Below are 12,496 nucleotides of genomic sequence, written 5' to 3'. Positions count from 1 at the left end.
GGAACCTGGACAGAAAACAATCCTTTCTTGAGAAAGAACCCGTTAGTCTAGATTACTGGTCTGTATCAGAACATCTCTAGAGAAAATTGGTGAGGACTTTTGAAATTAATCACTCACAGATCCCCCATGCATTAGCCAAAAAAAAAAATACAATTTTGCAGAAAAGTATGAACAATACCTTGGTGAGTAATAGTGGAAATTTAACGATAGTGGGTTGCTTTATGTAAAGAGTTCGTTGATGGAATGATAACTGAAGTACAAATTATTAAGCGTATGTAATTTTGTAAAAGATAAAAATGAGTCAGTACGTTTAAAAATATTCTTAAGATAAAACTTAAGAAAGGAGAATGAAGAGGGGAAAATTCGAAAAGGAAGTGAGAGATTAAAAGCAATATTAATTGACTTGTGTTAAGCTACTTCTTTAGGATTGGTTAAACATACTGAAGAAAAGACATAACAATTAAGTGAAGTATAATTATTATATATCATTGGAAGGACTTAAAGTGACGCCAAGAACAGGTTGGTGTGAGGATGGGGAAATGAAAGCAGAATATTTTGAACAATTTTTTATTGTTGAAATTGAATGAAAAGAAAACTTTAAGAGATGAATACTGTATGATGAGAATGAGAGTGATTAAAGAAAGGAGAGTTTATGGTTATCATTTATGAATTATGTCAAAAATAATATGTTATATAAAAAGAGTGATGTAACAGAATATGTTTTAAATGATAGTTTGTTTGCTTTTAAGAAATAATATTTCAGAATGAAGTGAGGAAAGTCGAGAAGAATGTCAGAAGGAAAAAATAGTAAAGATGAATGTTATGAGGTTTTAAGAAAACAATGAAGATGACTCAAAGCTCCAGTAATGATGGTTTATAATAAAATGGAAATTTATATTTCACTTTTTGGTCATACAGTGTACATATGAAGAGTTTGTTTGCAAAAACCGATAAGTCCATTTTTGAAGATTTTTAAGTACGGTTTCTGTCATAAAGTACAAAATAATACCTTTTAAATTATATATTGGTCACTACTTATAAAGGCACATTTTTGAAGTTATGGTCAAAAGAAGCAAAAATTGTCTTATTATTCTTTATTTTTCTTGACATTTAATCGCATATATCTCCATTTCGCAAATTTGAAGATTTTGAAGTACCGTCTCTGTCATAAAGTACATAATGATACCTTTTAAATGATATATTGGTCATTACATACAAAGGTACATTCTTGAAGTTATGGTCAAAGGAAGCAAAAAAAAATCTTGAAGTTATTCTCTTTATTTTTCTTGACCTTTAATCGCAAATATCTCCATTTGGCAAATATGGACTTATCGGTTTTTGCGAACAAACTCTTCATATATATATATATATATATATATATACATACATATATGAAGTCATTTAGTTGAAGCTTTGACTGAAGCTTATTCTAATGGTATTTTATGAATATCTCATATAGAACGGAGTTATTGCATTGAGAGAAAAGGAGGGTAATGATCTTTGAACATCTAGACTTATTATAGACCAATTACACTTTTGAATGTTAATAAGCTTCTTTCAAAAGTGCTAGCACCAAGAATGCACAAAAGGGTTTTGAGTGAAATAATACAAAATGGATCAAGTGCGATATGAAGAATTGGAGAGGCAACACGATGGGGGGGGGGGGGGGTAAATTTTTGGGGGATGGGTTTTATTTCAGATATTAGTATTCTTCTATTTTTCCACTTGGGTAATTGATGCACTAGTTACAATTGTATTTCCATTTCTATTGTTATATTGAAACATGAAAATGTAAAATTAAATTAATTTATTCATTTTTAAAAGAATTGTTCTCATATTGTACAATTATACCAAAGTGAATTGGTGTTTTTTTTTTTTGTATTATTTAATTCAAAGTGAATATATATGACTTATTATCTGAAAAAAAAACAAAGAAAGAAAGAAAGAAAGTCTGCTGGTGGATGCATAGGGGAGACCCAGGAGCATGACGCAAATCTCTCGTTTGAAGAGGCTACACCCCAGTAAATAATGCCAGTGCATATCTTGGCAATCAATGACTTAAAGTCAAAGATATAAAACACCTGTTTCTTGACCCTGGCCTAATCTAAGCATCAGTCATCGCCACAGCGCCACAGGAGGGGGGGGGGGCACCGCGAGAGAAGGAGATTGTTTTGGTTTTGGCATGGGCCATGTAGCTCCATGGTGCGTGTGTGTGTGTACGTGTGTGTGTGTGAGTGTAGACATTCAGCGTATGCAGACAGAGCATGCCTGTACTGTAGTGACCGGAACTATTGTCATTCCATTTTGCTCTCCCCTTCTCCCTCCCCCATCTCTCCCCCCTCTCCCTCCCTCTCTCTCCCCCTCGCTCCCCCCCCCCCTCTCTCTCTCTCTCTCTCTCCCTCTCTCTCTCTTTCTCAATGATCCAGTCAGCAGGCTGATTGTAACCAGGGAGGTAGTCTCACCTCCCCGTTGTAACTCACTGCCAAATAGCACATTGTCAGCACCGGCAAACTGGCAATGCTCTCCTTCTTATTCCTGTATTTTCGTTATTTACGGGTCAATTTTTTTCGTTCGAAATGTAAAATGGATGACCATAGAATTTCTCAATAGAATATGAAATTGAAAACTTTAGAAAGGATAGAGAAAATTGAGTTCACTTTGAATGGTCTGCCACAGGCAGATATCCTTATCATGCTCTTACGTAATACGACAGCTGCTTTCTCAATGATCCAGTCAGCAGGCTGATTGTAACCAGGGAGGTAGTCTCACCTCCCCGTTGTAACTCACTGCCAAATAGCACATTGTCAGCACCGGCAAACTAGCAATGCTCTCCTTCTTATTCCTGTATTTTCGTTATTTACGGGTCAATTTTTTTCATTCGAAATGTAAAATGGATGACCATAGAATTTCTCAATAGAATATAAAATTGAAAACTTTAGAAAGGATAGAGAAAATTGAGTTCACTTTGAATGGTCTGCCACAGGCAGATATCCTTATCATGCTCTTACGTAATACGACAGCTGCTGGAGTCATCAAACCCTGGCTTGGCCTCCAGGTTTGTCACGCCTGAGCAGAAAGTTTATTTGCAATGGACAAGTCCTTCGACTCCCAACTCCCAAACGACAAATATACGCACCCCACTTTGGGTATGCCCCAGTTGGGGACTCGCCTCAAACGAGGGATTGACGGCATGGAGTTGAGCCACTTTTTACATAATTTGTATATTATTTCCCCCTAATTGTATTTTGGGCTGAAGACTTTCTTATGATTGGAAGTGAAGGTCATATGTCATAATCAAGTTTTGTTAATTACACGGAAGGTGATTGCATTTCAGAATAAGAGCCCGTTCAAAAAAACAAAAAAAAAAAAAGATGTCAAATGGCACAAGTCTCCTGTAGGACGAGGAGAGTTGAGCATACCCGCAATGAGAGTTGAGCCACCCATGGGAGAGTTGTGCCACACTGTACTAGGGAGTGGGAAAGTCGTATATCTCGTTAGGATGATGGGCCCGCATAAATACATTTAATGTGCTGTTCTTATCGAATATCACTATTTTGTAAATTGAAATACAATGACTCTGACAGAGAACTATGATTTTTTTTTTCAGATAGAAAGAACTTCAAGATAGGCTTTCCAAGTTGTAGACAAATTAATGATGTCATCGAAATGTTCTGACTTAGAGTTGGCTACCTGGGGCCGACAATCAATAACTTTAAAACACTTCCATGACATAATAAATGCTCCGGCACGAATTGCTAATGTTGAAGCTTACACAAACCCTTATATACCCCTACCCTAACCCTAACCCTAATCCAAATCCTTACCCTGCTCTGACCCAAAAACTCAATCATACCCACGAGGCTCACTCTCTCTTCGGAGAGATATTAATGTCAGAGTAATAATTGTCGGCGGAGCATATGTCGTGTCACCCTTTAAAACACAATAACTTCTTTGAGAAATCATTACTCATGAAGACAATAACTGAGTAAGCGAAAAACCATTGGCAGCTTAATTAAAACTTTAAAACAACATTAAAACACAACTGATATAACCGTTACTTAGATCTTACAATGCTTTTCAGAGCTCGCTCAAACAGATATGCAAACTTGAACAGGAGATAAAGATTGTAGTGCGTGGAAATTAACATGACATTTTGTTTCATTTAGCTCACGTCAGCTTCAGGCTATTCTATTGATATTTATGTATCATCCTCTTTGTTGTGACTTTCAATTTCCATGGGGTTTCATTCAACGTCTAAAGACAACAAGGGGCCACAAAACTTTCCAGAATTGCCTGAATACAGTCACATCTTTTCCAGTCACATCCTTTCAAATTCAGACGATGATATCATATTGTTAACAATATCTGCTCAAAAAAATGCAGTCCCATGAACAACATAATGCCAACCAGTGACTCTTCCACCTACCTGGCAAAACAATACAAAATAACAAAATGACCTCAACAAATGATTTGTTAGATTCAAAGAAATGCAGAATACCATGATCGCAGTGTGAACCAACACAACTTTAACAATAATGACACAACAAATGATGGTGCCCTTCACTCTTAGAAAAAAAAAAAATGTGCTGACGGTTAGAACCTCTTCTTGTCCCGTATTTAAGATTCTTTATAGACCCTTTTTGTATAGTGTTCTACAATGTATAAAGAACCCTATACAAAAACGGTCATTTTTCTGTTTATCCATGTATCTCCTGAGCGTCATTCGATCTACACCAAATGCTCGAGCGGCAGCTCGAACACTGTTCAACTCTTCGACTGCTTTTGCTCCTCGCTGGAGCAATCCTGGATCACTCCCACGGTCTGATGTCCTTTTGTATATTTGTGGCATTGTCTGAAAGAAAAGTAAAAATTTGTATAAATAAGATAATGGTAAAAGGAGAGTTGAGCCATGGATGTCTCCTCGTGATGAGTGGCTCAACTCTCCAAAGGTCGCCATTTTTGCATGTGACTTAACTACCACTAGAGCAGTTGCATCATATTTAACCAAAAACATCAGAAATAATCAACAATGCAGAGGCTACGCGTTGCCCATATTGCGACCAAAGTATATAACTGCTAGTATATGAATAATAAGAAGGGTCTTACCTCTAACTCTCAAATCCACTTTTCAGCGCGATATTTGGTTTTCCTTTCACAAAATCTCCCATGAGGTACCATGGAAAGAAAGTTATATTACACACTACCAGGAGAGGGAGTTTTAACTTTTTATCTAAAGTGCAAGTGTGAGATTTAGGGGGTGGATCAACTCTCCTTGTGGCTCAAGTCTCCTGGGTCTCCCCTACAGTTCTGTATAGTAGGCCTACCACTTAATTACTAGAGGCAAGGGTCTGCTGTGCAGTGTGTAGTCTGCTAGCTTTTGCTGCCGTCAACAGTATTAGTACACGTGTACGTACGTACCTGCAACCAGTAGGCAGCTAGCAAAGACACAAAACAAGATGGCAACAACAACGAAGCGGAGGGTATGATTTCGATTACTAGTATTAAGAAACATTTTAAGTTATTGAAGAAAATGACAGGTTTCGTATGTCACTGACAGTGATAGTCCGAATAACGCTGAAGTTCTCAATATCCTTTGCATTGTTCGTGCCGATCGCCGGGCACATAACATTAGTAACAATGTGCTTAGTCCCATATGTGTCATTGTATGTAATTTACGTAAATTCTTTCTGTGCCTTGAATGAATCTACCTACAGTGGAAGATTCTCAACGCAGGCTGTGCCTCTATTTACATACAGTAAAGTCAGGTCGGGCTAGTACTGACCTAGAATACCGGTACTAGTCCAGTTTGTTACTGACTAGTGCCATGGTACTTTACTGTACAGTATTGAAAAAAAAAATACAATCAGATTTTCCGCATTGATAACACCCAATTTGATTAAATTGTCTAAATGTTACTTCAGGGTCTTAGAATAACATTTTAGCTCTATTTTGCAGTAAACCCCATTTGATTTGGTTAAGGGGTTGCAGAGAAAAATGTGGATTGTTGTATGAAAGCATGTCATGAGTCTGATTCTTCCAAGTTTATAGCACTTCGACGTATGGAGGGAAGAGATTCCTGACATCCTCTACAAAATTCCTCATAATTTCTCTTTGAACACTGAAGCAAATCAATCGGGTTTTCTGTAAGATGTGGGCAATGAGAAATAGTTTCAAATTTAGATTGATTCACAATTTTTAAAGATATCATTGCGGAGTGTCCCGTTGTAATTTTTTTGGGAGCATACGGTATATAAATTCTATTTCATCATCCCATTGCACATTTGAGTCACTCACCACAGCTCTTCTCAAAGGGTTTTGTTATGTTGTTGTTGCTGCAGTTTGTATGGGTGTGTAGGACCCTATGTGTTTGTGTGTGTGTGTGTGTCTTTTTTTTTTTAATAACTAATGTAGATCTACAGTAGTACATTGCAGGGCCTCAAAGAACAACAGTCGGTAAACCCACTGACGGAGCAACCCTGTGAAAATAAAACATAATGAATAAATAAATAAATACATAAAGGTCGCAAGCGTGAAATCAATTCCAGCACTGCGGCTAGCTCCCAAAATCAGTTTGATAATGGCTTTAAATACAAAATGTTATGACGTCAAAAGTCCCCAGACCTCCTTTTGATTTACTGTACTGTGTCCTCTAGACCAATGCTACTTATCTCTTAAAAGCAGATATGAAAATAAAAAACCTATTGGGCTTCTTATCTAATAAAGGTAGGGTTGGCCCTAACCACACCAGCGACCCACTGGTTAGAGTGCTCTGGGGTTAGATCAGTCCCTAAGGTAGGTTTTCTCCTCTCCCTTTGTTAGATGCAAAATTGACCAAAGCAAGTCAGTAGTTTTGCACAGCAAAGTTTGACCAGAAGATCTGTCTCTGCTCAGGGGGTGGGGGGGGGGGGTGGGGGGGGGGTGGGGGGGGGGGGACTGACCACAAGTGAGATTAAGCCCAATAAGAAGAGACAACAATGCCATCAGTGTAGATTAGGTTCTATGTGTACATTGATCAGTCACTTATAAAAGCTACTCAATCTGTGTACTGAGGACTTGCTTGGTAAGTTTATGTATACATGGGAACTTTGTGTAATTGTCCTGTGTGCTGTACTGATGTATACCTGTACACATTTAATTTACTGTTCAAACCTGATTTTACTAATACGGTACTTAATGCCCTGGTTCATTTTTTCCCCTAATCTTAACTGCAGACAGATAAATTTGACATTTTTTAGAATAAAAATTTAAACATGATATTTTATAATATATGTTTGAAGATGACATAGATCTATTATTCAAGTCATAATTGATGTAATTCTGTGCATTAAACAGAAAAGGAAACACAACTTCAGCAAAGCAGAGATAGATGCTCTTCTGAGTTTCCTTCAGCAACATGCAACAAAGCTTTCCAGCAGGAGAGGCCATTGCTCAGCAAAAGTAAGTGACTTGTATTCATTGTATTTGTATAGCAGCTATTATGTTCAGCAAAAAAAAAAAAGTAAATAGCTAATATTTCTTGTCCAACTTCTATGCTGTGATGACATGAAGGTTATCATTATATACCAGTACACCAGTGTGGGATGGTTGTAATGTCAATTAAGGGGATTGCATCTTAATCAATTCCCTGCCTATAGCCTGTGAATATTTGGTACTGCTGTATTTGAAATGGTAACATTAAATTCCTTAGTGCAATCATAATGTTCTCACATATGGTGGCCAGCTTTGACAACCTGGTATCCATTTCTTATGATAACAGAAAACAAAACAGAACAAAGGTAATTATTAGTATGGCTCTGAGAATATGTGGTAAGTATAGTAATTGTCACCTATCAAAACAAGTCACAACTTGTTGAAATTAAGGGAATGTGAAACCAGCAAGCTAACCTCTTTCATCTGAACATATAATACAATTAATATACAATACATGTACAGAACTTCATATGTGATTGTAATTGATTACTACATGTATTGTTATTGACTACCGTATCTACTCTTCTTGCAGGTTGAAAAGAGCAGAAAGAAGTGCTGGTTAATGGCCACAGAAGTCCTTCAGGCTGCTGGAGGTCCAGTACGGACATGGCGTGAGGTCAAAGCCAAGTGGATACAACTGAAGATAAAAGCTCTTCATTATAAAAGGGCACTCGAAGAAAGAGGTTTGTGCAACAATCTGATAATCTCTTTTTTGTGTAGTAATGCGCAGTTTATTAGTCTCAAAGCGTATGTGATCCTGCACAACAAACCCAGCAAAAAGTTACCAGACATGAATTTTAGTTATGGACATATTCTGAAAGAGCAGACTCTAAGCTTTAAAATGATGTACAGGTATAACTCAATTGAAAAAAAATGGACTCTCTTTCTACAATGTATCTAAATAATTGGAAAGAAAGCACACACTCTGGAAAAGTGTGAACTGAGAAAAGAGGCTTTGAAGTACAGGGTCTATTCAAGTGCTTAATCTCTACCAAGCTGTGCTAGCTATGTGAAGAATAGGACAAGAAACATGATGTAAACCACTGTAGCAACAACAATGAAGCGATTATCAGATCAAGTTGAATTGAGCATGCTCTATCAACACATTCTGTCTATGATTGATGTCAGCTTTCAAAGTTGTAGCATTATTCTTTGAAAAGTTCTAGAGTTGAAAGTGAATAGAGTGCAAGGATTTTCAAGAAATGAAAAGGTGCCTCAAAGACATACCTTATCAAAGAAGGGTTGCAGAAAAACGGCTGAAAACCCACTTTCCAATGTGTTTAATGATCCCAAACTTAGGAATAATGTAGAAGAAGTACAGCTCTTTATTAGAAAATATGTAGAACGTAAAATTGACTTGGTTGACCTGATTCACCATTTTTGAGTCCTCACATGAAATCTAGGGGTGTGATTTATTATGCCTCCGCCATGAAGTGGTGCCGGAGGCATTATGTTTTCGGGTTGTCCGTCCATCCGTAAGTCCGTCCGTACGTCTATCCGTACGTCCGTACGTATGTCCGTCCGTCCGTCCGCTTTCGTTTATGCGATAACTTGAGTAATATTTATTGGAATTTTACCAAACTTGGTCCAAGTATGGAGTATGATAGGGCAATTATTTGATTAGATTTTGGGTCAAATCGGCTAAAGGTCAAGGTTAAATCATGAAATTGTATCCGTTTATGCGATAACTCAAGACTGGATAGAGCCAATTTCTCCAAACTTTGTTTGAGGATGATGTATGATGGGACAATTACTTGATGAGTTTTTCAGTGAAATTGGACAAAGATCAAAGGTCAAAGATCAAGGTCAAATCCTAAAATTTATCTGTTTATGTGATAACTCAAAACTGGATGAAGCAGCTTTCACCAACCTTGGTCCAAGGATGATGTATGATGGGACAATTAGTTGAGTAGATTTTAGTGACATTGGCAAGAGGTCAAAGGTCAAAAGGTCAAGGTCATATGCTACAAATGTTGCAATTTCCCCCATATCTATGCAATGCCCAAAGGTATTTTCTTGAAACTTGGTGTGAACATGTACTACTGCGTAAAGATTCTCCAGAGAGAGTTTCATGTCATAAGGTCAAAGGTCAAAGGTCAAAGGTTAGGTGAAAATGTTGCAATATCACTTTTCTCGCAAATGGTTCAATGTATCTTCGTGGAACTTGGTACACACGCATGTACTGACTGGCAGGGATTATCTAGGGAATTTAGGGGTCATGCGTCAATAGTCAGGGGGTCAAAGGTCAAGGTCAACTCCTCAAAATTTTACTATTTCCCTCATATACTAGTATATGCAATGCTTGTATTATTAGTTTCAAAACTTAATACATGCATTACCTAATGGAGATTCTCTGTGAAATTTCCAGCCAGAAGGTCAAAGGTCAAAGGTTAAGGGTCAAAGGCCAGGTTTCAATGCCCCCCCCCAAAAAAAAAAAAAAATATATATATATATATATATTTTGTACCGTCATTACACTCTTTCTTCATACAGTACCTTCGAAATTAATCAATGCATAAACTTATAAAAAGGTGTGTCAGAATTCAAGTAAAAAATTCCCCAAATATGTGTACCTGCACTCTTACAAAATTATAGCAAACCCAGTTCAAGACATTTCTGACAAACCTGTCATTTCAATATTTTGCCAGTTACAGCTGTATGTGAAACTGTCATGGATCACACATTGTGAAGACATTGTACTATACGCCTATTGGGAGAATCATGCATTATGGCGGAGGCATCAGTTGCCATAGCGACATTTCTAGTTTTTGGTTTTGTGATGCACAGTCACATATAAATGTGATATGAACCTGCGTAGACCAATACTATCATAATGATAATCGTAAATACGTGTAACTGAGGTTATAGAACTTTGATGCTGACACACATTTTTGTATCAAGTAATTTTCATATCATATATCTGGTGGTTTCACCAAAGCTGTACATGATTACATCTAGCAAAGTCACAGAGAACCAATTAAGTTATCCTGTTTAGGATATTGTATCCACTTCTTTTCCTGATGTACATATAATGTATCCATCTTTGAAAAGATGGTACTAATAACATTTTCATCATGTATCTCTTAAATTCAAAATCATTGTATCACAGAACAGTCATACATAGTGTATTTGTATAATACTGTATTTAGTTTAAAAATTTCCCTGTAACACTGGGCCTGTTCACAACATTACATTCAAATTGTTTTATAAATTTTTTTTAATGACACAATGTACACCTGGGGGTTGTTTCATCAACGTTAGTCAGTGCTGACAAGTTGTCAGAGCTGACAATTTCAGCAAAATCCTTGGTTTTGATTGGATGAGATACTCTGTTTGCTGACTGTTACTATGGTGATTGTCAGCGCTGACAACTTGTCAGCACTGACTAACGTTGCTGAAACACCCCCCTGTAGGCAGTCTGTTGTTCTTGATAATTTCGGCCTAAGATGTGATACTTTTTTTTGTTTCATTTAAATGAGCAATGCAACTCAACTACCTTTTAATTATTAGAGTGCATTTGATGTTACTTTGATCTGTTGTATTGTGAGTAAGCTGTTTACAATGTTCTTCAATTGCAGGATGAACCTATGAGATTCACACACACATACACTTATATGCAATATTAAAGAGCACACATTTCAAAGAGGAAATAAAAGTTTATTGAATGATAATTGGTTTTAAAATGGCTGAGATATCCAGAAAAAAAAAATATTCGTAATAAAAGTTAGGTCCCATCCTTTATTAGGAACACTTTGTTTTACTCTTTTTTTTTTGCATATATCTCGGCCATTTCAAATTCAATTTTCGTCAAATAAACCTTGAACTCCTGTTTGAATTTTAATTGCTTTAATATTTCTAGTGGTTTCTAATCTCACAAGAATTTAAAACCTGTATCCCAATCTCAACCAGAACTACACCATCCCTTTAAACTTAGGTGATCTTTTCCTACATATTTGATAATCAAAGAGATATTGAGAATAATGTTGTACTTGCTGAAAACATTTTCTTCCATCATTACTTGTGAAGTTACTAGACCAAACAGATTACTACTGATACATTCACCTACTAGGTCCGAAATACATTACCAATTACTCGTATTTGCAGGGTTTGACATTGTTTTTTATGTTGGTTCATACTGCATTCAACAAATATAACACTGTAAAACATGATATATTCGCGGCATGAATTTTTCGCGAATTGGAGCCAACGGCCTTTTTTTGCGGCATGAAGTTTTTGCGATCTGCCAGTGGCATTTAAAGCAAATATTGTAGACGAGAACTTTCACGTGCATTTTAATTTTGCGAAACTTGGCGCTCGCGAAATTCCCAAAATTAGAATGCACGCGAACATTCCTCATCTGAAGTGCTCATGACTAGGCTCAATTAGAAAAATAACTTCTACATTATAACTTTTAGAAATATTGAAGCCATGTTCTATTATAATCCTGAACTTGCACCACTTTTTTAAAATTTAGATTCATTGAATTAAACACATGAACTGTGTGTTTATCTCTTAGGGGGTAGGGGTTGTCTGTAGACACCTTTGTTAGTGCAGTGTAATGATGTACTTTAAGATGACATTACCAAAATATATGCCGTTATCCAATCACTTAAATTCATAATTTATCATTTATGCAGGAGGAGGAAGTGTCTCTTATCACCATTTACACTGTATATATGAAGAGATCCTGGCCATTCTTGCTACAGTACAAGCTGAGCCAATTATTTCCTCTTCAAGTGAGGTATTAGAAGCAACATTACATTATTCTGAGTAGATATGCTTCTCATTCTTTTGGTCACTTGTAGATTGCAGGGGCGGATCCAGGATTTCTGTAAAGTGGGGGGGGGGGGTAACTAATATTTCTAGTGCCACTTCCGCGGGTTTCGATTAATTTTTTTCTTTTTATTTCTTTTGTTTTTAACGGTTGCGCCCCCTCTGGATCCACCACTGGATTGAGTCATAGTTGATGTGAAAGCACGCTGTCTTTTAATCATCCCTGAACCAATTGTTATCAGTTGTATTTATA

At 36.8% G+C, this 12,496-nt stretch overlaps 1 protein-coding gene across 1 annotated transcript in view; it reads left to right on the top strand.

Moving 5' to 3' along the window:
- The window catches only part of LOC139731108 (D-aspartate oxidase-like), a 44,862-nt gene extending 32,701 nt beyond the window's left edge, over positions 1 to 12,161 (top strand). Inside the window, exons 14-16 of the mRNA XM_071641988.1 lie at positions 7,333 to 7,437; positions 8,003 to 8,153; positions 12,108 to 12,161. The gene's annotated coding sequence lies outside the window, so the exon portion shown is untranslated. The remainder of the gene's footprint in view (positions 1 to 7,332; positions 7,438 to 8,002; positions 8,154 to 12,107) is intronic.
- The last annotated feature ends 335 nt before the right edge of the window (positions 12,162 to 12,496 follow it).

Source organism: Diadema antillarum, unplaced genomic scaffold (assembly GCF_040938485.1).
Source record: "Diadema antillarum isolate AM-2024a unplaced genomic scaffold, OU_Dant_1.0 seq00000357_RagTag, whole genome shotgun sequence".
In the NCBI taxonomy this organism is placed as follows: Eukaryota; Metazoa; Echinodermata; class Echinoidea; order Diadematoida; family Diadematidae; genus Diadema; species Diadema antillarum.
Note: the sequence above shows the minus strand (reverse complement) of the source record. Positions and strands in the feature narration are given on the sequence as shown.